The following is a 12,334-nucleotide window of genomic DNA, read 5'->3' as shown; positions in this document are numbered from 1 at the left end:
CAGCAGCAAGAGTTCTTACTAGAACCAGGAAGTATGACCATATTAGCCCGGTCCTGTCAACACTGCACTGGCTCCCTATCAAGCATCGCATAGATTTTAAAATATTGCTTATTACTTATAAAGCCCTGAATGGTTTAGCACCTCAGTATTTGAATGAGCTCCTTTTACATTATAATCGTCTACGTCCGCTACGTTCTCAAAACTCAGGCAATTTGATAATACCTAGAATATCAAAATCAACTGCAGGCGGCAGATCCTTTTCCTATTTGGCGCCCAAACTCTGGAATAACCTACCTAACATTGTTCGGGAGGCAGACACACTCTTGCAGTTTAAATCTAGATTAAAGACCCATCTCTTTAACCTGGCATACACATAACATACTAATATGCTTTTATTATCCAAATCCGTTAAAGGATTTTTAGGCTGCATTAATTAGATAAACCGGAACCGGAAACACTTCCCATAACAACCTATGTACTTGCTACATCATTAGAAGAATGGCATCTACGCTAATATTTGTCTGTTTCTCTCTTGTTCCGAGGTCACCGTGGCCACCAGATCCAGTCTGTGTCCAGATCAGAGGGTCACTGCAGTCACCCGGATCCAGTACGTATCCAGACCAGATGCTGGATCAGCACCTAGAAAGGACCTCTACATCCCTGAAAGACAGCGGAGACCAGGACAACTAGAGCCCCAGATACAGATCCCCTGTAAAGACCTTGCTCAGAGGAGCACCAGGACAAGACCACAGGAAACAGATGATTCTTCTGCACAATCTGCCTTTGCTGCAGCCTGGAATTGAACTACTGGTTTCGTCTGGTCAGAGGAGAACTGGCCCCCCAACTGAGCCTGGTTTCTCCCAAGGTTTTTTTCTCCATTCTGTCACCGATGGAGTTTCGGTTCCTTGCCGCTGTCGCCTCTGGCTTGCTTAGTTGGGGACACTTCATCTACAGCGATATCGTTGACTTGATTGCAAATAAATGCACAGACACTATTTAACTGAACAGAGATGACATAACTGAATCCAATGATGAACTGCCTTTAACTATCATTTTTGCATTATTGAGACTGTTTTCCTAATGAATGTTGTTCAGTTGCTTTGACGCAATGTATTTTGTTTAAAGCGCTATATAAATTAAGGTGACATTGACATTGCTAGCATGTCACTTCTCTGCGAAATATTGCCAGTTAACCTGCCTTACCAAGCACTTTCCTTGTGAGTATTCTGACTGCCTGTTTGATCACGATTCTGCCTGTTATCTCGTTCACGTCTCTTGGATTGCCCCTTTGGATATATTGCTTGATTGGACTGATGTTTGTGTTTGACCTGTTCGCCTGCCTACTCGTCTCTGCCTACTGTGTATGTTGAAAGATCGGACTGCCCTTACGGTGCTGACACAATGCCTGATAACACGACTCTGTTTGTACGGTCTTCCTTTAATAAACTCCTGCAAATGGATTCACATTCTGCCTCAGCCTCTTCGTTACAGAATACTTTGCCTCAACTGAATCCAGCGGAAGTTTCTAACATGTAAGCGGCGTTCGCTTATCAAAGTGAAGTCTTAAAGGGGTACCAAGATCAGTTGAGTAAACTTCAAGCAGTCAACGAGCACTTGACGAACTACATCCAGTCGCTTCCATCAACTACGCCTAGAGCGGTGAGTTTTGCACTACCCGATAAATTTGATGGTTCAGCTGATAGATGTCGGGGCTTTGTTCGTCAGGTTAAGATTTATTTCGACAATCAGGAAGACAAATTTAATTCTGATGAAAAGAAATGTGCCGTCATGATGTCTTTATTGTCTGGGAAGGCAATCGACAAGGCTGCAGCCGTTTGGGATACTGACATGAGATTCAGATGATCCTTTGACTATTTCCTGCAACAACTTTGAGAAGTGTTTGAATATCCCGCAGGGAGCAAGGATATATCAACTCAACTTCTGCAACTGTCGCAGGGAAACAGAACAGCCACAGAGTACGCCATTTTGTTTCGCACCCTCGCTGCTCAGAGTGGGTGGAATGATGTTTTGCTAAAAGCTGTATTCCAGAGAAGCCTCAACACGGATCTCCAGGCAGAGCTCGTATGTAAAGGAGAAAATTCATCGTTTACTGACTTCGTCACGCTTGCAATCAAGATGGATAATTTGATGAGACAGACTCCGCGAGGAAGGTATGTGAAGGAGATACCGCCTGTTATCCCAACTGTAATTAAAATGCCCGAAGAACCCATGCAAGTCAACGATACCAAACTTTTGGAAAGTGAATGAGCACGGCGATGCCATCTCCATCTCTGTTTTTACTGCGGTGAACCAGGCCATCATTGCCAGAGATGTCCACACAAGGCCCAGAAGCCCATTTTGGTAAATATGGAACACTTGTCGATCCCAAATAACCAATCCTTCAAACTTCCCCTTACCTTAAAAACTGAAGAACTGTCCATCTCATTGACAGCAATGATTGACTCCGGAGCAGCATTAAATCTCATTCATGAAGATATCATCAAGAAGTATAACTAACCCGTCCAACCATGTAACCCACCCATTAAAATCAAGGCCATCAACGACACAGCAATCAGAACTGGTATAATTCAACAAACTAAGTCTTTTACATTACAAGTGGGGTTATTTCACCAGGAATCCATATCCTTCTATGTTGTTAACTCTCCTAAGCATGAAGTCATCCTCGGATTCCCATGGCTGTCCACTCACGACCCCGTCCTGTCCTGGCATCAGGGTGAGTTGACCAAGTGGTCAGCCTTCTGTGAAAATAACTGTTTCTCATCAGTGCCCCAGCCTTACTGTATCACTAGTGTTGAAAGCCCTTCAAGCACCAAGCCTGTCAATATTCCCCCGTTACGATGACCTAACAGAGGTACTTAGCAAAACTAAGGCAACACAACTACCACCTCATCGTCCCTGGGACAGTAATATTGATTTACTCCCCTATGCCATGCCTCCCAAGAGTCTTGTATATCCCTTGTCTCGTACAGAATCCCAAGCCATGGAGGATTATATTGAGGAGGCCCTAAGTTCAGGACTCATCCGACCTTTCACTTCTCCAGCTGCAGCAGGGTTCTTCTTTGTGGAGAAAAAGGACGGAGGACTCAGGCCCTGTATTGATTATCGGGGATTAAACAACGTCACGATAAAATTCCGCTACCCTTTACCATTGGTCCCTTCAGCTCTGGAACAGCTCCGTGAAGCAAGGATTTACACCAAATTAGACTTACGAAGTGCATACAACCTCATTCGCATCAAGGAGGGCGACGAGTGGAAGACTGCCTTCCTCACCACTAGAGGGCACTATGAGTATCAGGTCATGCCGTATGGACTTGCCAACGCACCTGCTGTCTTCCAGTCTTTCATAAATGAGATCTTCCGGGACCTGCTTAACCAGTATGTAATTGCTTACATTGATGACATTCTCATTTACTCCAAGTCTGAGGCAGAACACGTTAACCATGTCAAGACCGTCCTCACTCGGCTCCTGAAAAATCACCTGTACGTCAAGGCAGAGAAATGTGAGTTTCACGTCAAGCAGACATGATTCCTGGGTTATCACATTAGTCATCAGGGTGTTCAGATGGACGAGGCCAAGGTCAAGGCAGTAACGGAGTGGCCTCAACCTTCCACTATCAAGGAACTTCAGAGTTTCCTGGGATTTGCTAACTTTTACCGAAGGTTCATTAGAAACTACAGCATGGTTGCAGCACCACTGACAACACTTCTCAAGGGGAAACCTTCCAAGCTCAGGTGGAATGAGGAGGCTAGTCAAGCATTCAATGTCTTAAAAGTAAAATTTACCAAGGCTCCTATCCTCAAGCATCCTGACCCCAACTTACCATTCATCGTGGAAGTAGATGCCTCGGACTCAGGCATTGGGGCCGTACTCTCTCAGTGCCATGGTCAACCGGGTAAACTGTACCCTTGTGCTTTCTTTTCCAGGAAGTTAACGGCAGCCGAACAAAACTATGATGTAGGGAATAAAGAACTCCTGTCTATGAAAGCAGCAATAGAATAATGGAGGCACTGGCTCGAGGGAGCAGTCCACCCGTTCCAAGTGATTACTGATCATAAAAACCTAGAGTACATTAAAGGTGCAAAACGACTCAACCCTCGCCAAGCTCGATGGTCCCTCTTCTACACTCACTTCCAATTCTCAGTGACTTATCGCCCAGGAAGTAAAAACAGTAAGGCAGATTCTCTATCCAGGCAGTATGATCTCCTCATTGACAACAAAACCCCAGAATACATTCTTCCCCCATCAGTAATCATTGCCCCAATTACTTGGGAAATCTTATAGGAGATTCAACAAGAACATATCCAAGATCCAGCTCCTACCAACTGCCCACCTAACCTCCATTACGTTCCACAAAGTCTGCGCCACAGAGTCATTCAGTGGGTCCACTCCTCAGTCAGCTCTGGCCACCCAGGTATCTCTCGCACTCTACACCTGGTACGTAACTCATTCTGGTGGCCTTCAATGTCCAAGGACGTCACTAATCATGTCAAAGCTTGTCAGGTTTGTGCTCAATCTAAGACCCCCAAGGAATTACCTCTGGACTCCTGCAACCTCTGCCCATTCCACAATGTCCCTGGTCTCATCTCTCAATTGACTTTGTTACTGACTTACCGCTGTCCCATGGTTTCACGGCAGTCCTTGTTATTATTGACAGATTCTCCAAGTCCTGCCGGTTAGTCCCCTTGAAAGGACTCCCCACCGCCATGGAAACGGCTCAGGCTATGTTTCTATAGTCAGTGACAGAGGTACCCAGTTTACATCTCAAGTATTGAGAGCATTGTGCAAACAGCTGGATATCAACGTCAGTCTCACTTCTGGTTATCATCCCCAAGCCAATGGTCAGGTGGAACGCTTGAATCAGGAACTAGGCAGATACCTACGGTCCTATTGGAGCAGAGAACAGCATCGTTGGTCAGAATTCCTACCATGGGCAGAGTATGCACAGAACTCATTGACTCATTCGTCAACAGGCCTAACCCCTTTCCAGTGTGGCCTCGAATACCAACCCCCTATGTTCCCATGGTCTGGCGAACCATCATCAGTCCCTGCTGTGGATGACTGTATTCGTCGGAGCAAGAGGGTGTGGGACAGTGCTCACGTCCGCCTACAACGAGCTGTCAGAGTACAGGAACTCCAGGCTAACAAGCGACGTCGACCACATCCATCCTACCAACCAGGACAATGGGTCTGGCTCTCAACAAGGGATCTCAAGTTGCGGCTACCGAGCAGGAAGCTCAGCCCAAGGTACGTTGGCCCTTTTTAAAATTCTAAGAAGAATCAATGAAGTCACGTACCAATTAGAGCTTCCTGCTAACTACCGTATCTCTCCCTCCTTCCATGTCTCACTGCTGAAACCGGTCCACACGGATGCTGACCCCAATCATCAGCCTCAAGAGCCACCACCACCACTGGACATTGATGGAGCACCGGCTTACACGGACAAGGAATTACTGGACTCGAGAAGGAGAGGGGGTCAGCTCCAATATTTAGTGGACTGGGAGGGCTATGGACCTGAGGAGAGGTCATGGGTAGCCGCCAGCGACATTCTGGATCTGTCTACGGAGGACTTCCATCGAGCCAGACCCGATCGACCAGCGCCATGACCACGGGGACGTCCGCGTCGAGTGCCAGGAGGCACTCCTAGGGAGGGGGATTCTGTAATGCCACGCCAGCAGAGGGAGCCCTCACCAGAGTATTGACTGTTCACCACTCCCTCTGCTTCTACAGTAATTTCCTGTTTGGGACTATTTAACATGTGCTAGCATGTCACTTCACTGCGAACTATTGCCAGTTAACCTGCCTTACCAAGCGTTTTCCTTGTGAGTATTCTGACTGCCTGTTTGATCATGATTCTGCCTGTTATCTCGTTCACGTCTCTTGGATTGCCCCTTTGGATATATTGCTTGATTGGACTGATGTTTGTGTTTGACCTGTTCGCCTGCCTACTCGTCTCTGCCTCCTGGATAACCCCTGTGTATGTTGAAAGATCGGACTGCCCTTACGGTACTGACACATTGCCTGATAACACGACTCTGTTTGTACGATCTTCCTTTAATAAACTCCTGCAAATGGATTCACATTCTGCCTCAGCCTCTTCGTTACACATAACAGTTTGAATAGGAATAAGTGTTATTTGTAAATAATGTAGATTAAAATGTTAAGTCAATCAACTATACAGCAAGCTATCTTAACTGCTGTAAAATACATCATGTTAACAAAATTACTTAGTTACTGTACGAATAAAAACAATATTATATAACACATTATTCCAGCCACTGTTAAAAACTGTACATGGTGAATTAAGTTGTATGCGCACACCTTACAAATTTTAAATCTGTGAATCAGATTTCAGAATGACTAATCATTCAGAATGGACGAGTCCCCTCAAAATTTGACGTTACAAATGTCACCATCATTTGTAATGTCATATTTTGAGGTGACTCGTACATTCGCTGATCTGACAGAAGCTACTGTAAACTAAATAAGCTGGGAAAATGCCTGTTAAACCATTTACAAGCTTTTGACATCTGTTTTGTTAGAGAGCCAAGTGAAACGTAATATATAGAATCACTTGATTGGTAGTGTTTTCTCATTAAAATCTAATTATTTCCTGTTAATTCACGAAAATGTGTGTGTATAACAATATGACAAAGTGGTGGGCCTCATATGTTATTACCTCATGAGAAGTTGTGTTTTTTTTCATATTATAGATCTGTGATTGGACCCCTCTTTTGATTACTGACATTGTTGATTTTTATCTAATAGTTAAAGTTTTTGCACACACAAATTTCATTCCATATTCCTTTACAATCATCCTGATTGCTTTGACTATAAACAGCAAGTGGAATTAATAAACACAGACTCACAGTGTACAGTGATATTAACAGGATGAGAGTTCTCTCCAGATTCAGACAGACACCAGTACACTCCAGTGTTTGATGTGGTGATGGAGACGAATGTACATGTATGTACTTGTGATATCCAGTTAGAAGAACAATCTTCCATCCCATAATTGTCTGTGTAACTTCTCACTCTCCATCTATCAGAGTTACTCTGGTCCTCACAGATCAGAGAGAAAGAGTCAGATGTGAAGTGTTGAGTTCTGCTGGGACTGATGATCAGAGAGACTCGAGGAGAAACACCTGAGAAGACAATTACAGCTGTAATGTTTCAATATTGTGCATTAAAATTCTCTTTATTAAAGATCTAATCATTTAATCATTCTTTTTATACTCACCAGTGACCCATACTGGCTGTGTGTTGCTGTAGGTTGTGTTATATGCTGGTTCTCCTCTCTCTGCTCTGCACACATAAACTCCTGTGTGTTTTAGAGCAGCAGAACTGACAGTGTAGTTTCCTCCAGCTCCTCTGCTGCTGTCTGAGAGCAGCTGATAATGATTGTCGTAGCCTGTAGAAAGTTCAAATGTGCATGTGTCATGTCATCTTCTTTCCACTTCACATGAAGCACATTATATCTTACCTGATGCAGTTAGAGTGTACCAGCTGAATGTCCAGTCTGTAGAGAAGCTGTTAACCTCACAGATCAGAGTCACTGGATCTCCTTCAGTCAACCACTTCTGTGGAGAAACACTTAAAACTGCTCTGGAAACTTAAATTAGGAAATCACTCATTAATATCATGTTATAATACAGGTTCAGTTAAGACAGCTTGTGGCATAATGTTTATAACCACAAAAATTATTTCCACTTGTCCCCCCTCTTCTTAAAAAATAAATAAATAAATACTAAAAATAATTTAAATTTCTGGGTTACAGTGAAACAATTACAATGAAAGTAATTGGAGCCAACTTGTAAACATAAAATACTCACTGTATCAATAGAATAACATTTTCTGTAAAAGGTTATGTCCAATTATACAAACCAATGAAACAAATAAATAAGTACAAATCAATTCCCCTATATTTATTATAGCCACTCATTCAGTGTTTTATAGATTACTTTCATTGAGCTCTCAGAGCAGTTCATTATGTGAGAATAAGTACTTGCTGTGTACTCAGCTCACTGTTAATTATGCTAATGGTAGTTGAGCTGTTATCTGATGCATGTGTGAATTGAAACTGATTTTAGTTCTTTTATTTAGTCTGCAGTGCAAAGAGATAAACTGATTCATCTGGCGATGCAGTCAGTGATCACTGATCTGTCAGGCTCATTTCCTCTGGTGTATTTACACATAGACCATCCAACCATTGGATTTGCAAACTACTGTAGTTCTGTGCAATTTAAAATTTCAGAAATAAACATTAAACATTAAAATTTTATCAAAACATTAATTGAGATATATTTGATTACTCCCTGTGGATTAGGCAATATAAACATATTATTATATGAGGTTGAACTCCTTTTCTCAGGCAGTTTAAATCAGTTGTAAAGTCACATATATGAGATCAAATATATGAATCAAATTCTCTCACCTTCAGTGTGTCCAGAGTGGATGTTTGAAATCAACACTAAAAACACAAAGAGAAAAACTCACTACAGTGTTAATATGGAGCTGATAAAATGTGTAGTATACATCAAACACATATGGGTATATTCTTCTTTCTCTTGTCCAACACCATAATTTTACACTCAAATATTTCTCAGTTTCAGAAAAAAAATGTTTTTCTAGTGGTGCCTATATAGTCGATGATGATTGGGTTACAAACGTTAAGATGCAATTTAAGAACAAGGGTTTCCTCAAATTTTTAAAGGGGTCATTTGATGCTGCTAAAAAAATTACATTATTTTATGTATTTGGTGTAATGAAATGTGTTTATCCGCTTTAAGGTTGGGGTGTGTGTTAGAACGAGCCGTTTTAAGGGGGCAGGGACGAGTGTTAACTTTTGTTTAAGAGCTTGTAGCACTCGAAGAGAAAGGAAAATTTGAAATCGCATCATATGACCCCTTTAAGAAGCTTGATCTGTCCAGATTGAGTTTTGAGTGGGTTTCATTTTTGTGTGAGACTTCATATGAGGCCAGATAAACATTAAAATGTCTGTTTTATATTTTATAACTTTCCTAATCATGGCAAAACCGTTTAGAAAACATCAAGCCAAGAGTCTGATCACAAGCAGAGAAATAAATGTATAGACTTAAAAATACACTCAATCATATATCATGAACTAGGGATGTATTTACTATGAAGCCCCAAAAGTTTGTAAGGTTTGCTGACAACATTTTTGCCTTTCCCCAAGTAACTTTGGCAAGAGAATTAGATGTTTTGTGAGCAGACACAAAAGCACTGAATTATAATTTTCCCTCTCATCTCATATTTTCCCATCACAATCTCCTATATGCTCTGAAGGATTTTAAATTTTGAGAGGAACACGAAACAATGTATAATTTTCATAATATAAGAGAAATCAAAATCCACTGAAACACACAGAGATAAAATAATACTCACAGAGCACAAGAGGAAGTTGACTGAGCTCCATACTGACCGATTATGAGAAGTTAAAGACACAGACTGTGTTAAAGCCTGTGTTACAAATGTACAAACCAGTGAACAGCTGCTGACCTCTCACACTGGTTAGTAACACTGAGCTGAAACAGACCAAACTAACCCACAGATCTAATCTCTGTCTACATCAGGCCTCTCACACTTGATGGTGCTGAGACTTTGCTGAAATATAAATGTAATTAAAATGTAGTGAAGTGACATACAGCCAAGTATGGTGACCCATACTCAGTCAGAATTCATGCTCTGATTTAACCCATCCAAAGTTCACACACACAGCAGTAAACACACACACACACACAGTGGGCAGCCATTTATGCTGCAGCGCCCAGGGAGCAGTTGTGGTTTCGGTGCCTTGCTCAAGGGCACCTCATTCATGGTATTGCCAGCCCAAGACTCAAACCCACAACCTTAGGGTTAGGAGTCAAACTCTTTAACCACTAGACCATGACTTTTACTAGGCTCTTAAAATGTAGCTACTTATAGATTCAAATGATTCTTTTAGTGCCCTTAAAAGAGAAACAGTTGGGGGGGAATCACTATTGTTTTCTTTCCTCAGAATATGGGCCACAGCAGACGTGAGTCAACAGAGAGAGTGAGGAGGGTGAAAGAGGAAGTACTTTATTAAAAATAAACTTAGACGCATTTCTATTTGATGGTGCCATATTCGCCACATACAGTGTGAAGAGAAGCTCACATGCACCAGTGGTTTTCAAATCTTGTTTCTTTTTTTTAGTACTTCATGTGGAATAATATCATTAGTAACACTTAACACATGACATTTTTAATCACTGTCGCTTATAATTGTGTTGGCCCCTTCTCTGATTAGGGTTCTTTGAACCATCCTAAACTTACTCCTCATTCCAGCGCCCCTTTTAAAACTTGACTGCCTGTAAAAAGAGGTCAAGGTTCTTTTGCTCTTTTTGTACAGGTCACACATTAAGACATTGCAAGAATTTCTTTAATAATATTTCAAAAAACTGGTCCGTTATTTACAACACAAGCAGCCTGTAAATTTTTTTTTTTTTATAGATCTACAGAGCATTGCAGTGCAGCTAGTCATGAGATTTACACTAAGAAATAAGGAATATACATGCTGACAAATTACAGTTCATGTGGTTGTGGATGTCAAGCAGACAAACATCATCACTGAGGCTTATGCTGTAAAGGTTTCTCTGTATTACAATAAAGTAAAAAAAAAATTCTTCGCTTACAAAAAGTATACCCATCACCCCATTCCCCATTCATATAATCCAGATTGCATGTCTGATAGCAGATGGAGTATTCTGACGACGACTTTCATACCTTTTATGGAACTTGACACTTATTTATTTGGCAGTCTTTTGGCACTTTTCTATTACCAGTACCAGCTCGACTCCCCTTGTCTCTACTCGGCTCCCTTTTTGCTCCGTTTTCCATTGCAGATATACCTCCACAAAAGCACCTGGTCGTACCTGGAAGCAGGTACAGGTAAAACTTTTACACAGTGGAAAACCAAACAAAGGTGAGTCGAGTTGAGTCGAGCTGGTATGGTGTAGTGGAAAAGCACCAATAGCATCAAATAACAAATACAAGATCATGAAAATAATCTCATAAGGTGTGAAGAAATAAACAATATAAAGACCATCATGGTGGCCTAAAGACCAGAAGCAGGGCCAGAGGGAGAACGCTAACAATCGCGCTCCTCTTCAGAGGCACAAGGGAGCTGCTGATGTTATGAGAAAAAAAGCAAGATCTGAAGGAAGTGACTGAAGTGAGAAGATTTGCTGAGAAGTAATATCTCTCCTCTCCCTTTACGTTGAACTCATTTACCTAACAATCAATAACGGAGATAACTGCAAGATGGTAGCAGCTGTGTCTGTATGAAAAGAAAGAGCAGTATGACATGAGACATGAAATCAACACAGTTTCAGTTACGCGGATATGCGGCCTGATAGAAGCATTGCCATAGACAATGTAGAATTATCAGACTGGATGGAACATATTAACATAACAGAAAAGATAACATTCATCTTCATAAAATGAATATTCATCTTCATAAATAAGTGCTCATTATTTCAGAAATTACTCCTAAGGTTTTATAAAGGTTTTTGAGAAAACACTAAATAAGTGGAAAGAAAGAAGGATCGGTTTCAAAAATGCAAAGGCCTGGACTTTTTTAGTGGCCAAGTCATCAACAACTGCATCAAATCAATGTTGATTACTCATGAAATATAATTTATATATTGAGGTTTTTCCTATTACTATTTCCATCAGAAACTATTTTTAAAAGTTCATGACAAAAAGTTGTACCTGAACCTCCAGGTATTTGCTGCTGGACGGTATTTTTCACTCCTCATTTACATAAAGTTGAGCATTTCACGAGTTCACCCTTACATCTAATCTGAAGGCGAATAGTTGGCATATTTTGGCGTGCTGTCCTGGGGGAGGGGTCCAGGCCCGGAGCATAGCCCGAACCCAAATAACTTCCCCATCCCTAATTTGGGATTAATAGATTAGAAGTGAGGAGTTGGGGTGGAGGAGGGATGCCGAAAAACTGTCATGGGACAGGAGGTAGGAAGACTGGATATATGCACGCTTGTGTGCTAGTTAAGATGATTAGCTAAACGAGATACACCTGTGCCAAATTGGATGATTATCTGATCGTGCTCCTCCCGAACTTTGTTAATAAAACCAAATTTCTCAAATTCTGGACTCTCAACACTTTCTCCATTCCACTGTCAATATCATAATTCACTGTGTGAGCAATGACTTTCATAGGAATCAAGTGAAAATGCCCAGACTGCTACACTCAGTCCACTCCAGTGTTAACACACTGTTTAATATATGTGTTTAATATATGTTTATTTTTACAAC

General features: G+C 41.5%; 1 protein-coding gene across 1 annotated transcript in view; it reads right to left on the bottom strand.

Moving 5' to 3' along the window:
* LOC132149743 (Fc receptor-like protein 5) overlaps positions 1-12,334 on the bottom strand; it is a 126,589-nt gene that overhangs the window by 98,976 nt on the left and 15,279 nt on the right. The window lies entirely within an intron of this gene.

Source organism: Carassius carassius, chromosome 9 (genome assembly GCF_963082965.1).
Source record: "Carassius carassius chromosome 9, fCarCar2.1, whole genome shotgun sequence".
Lineage (NCBI taxonomy): Eukaryota > Metazoa > Chordata > Actinopteri > Cypriniformes > Cyprinidae > Carassius > Carassius carassius.
Note: the sequence above shows the minus strand (reverse complement) of the source record. Positions and strands in the feature narration are given on the sequence as shown.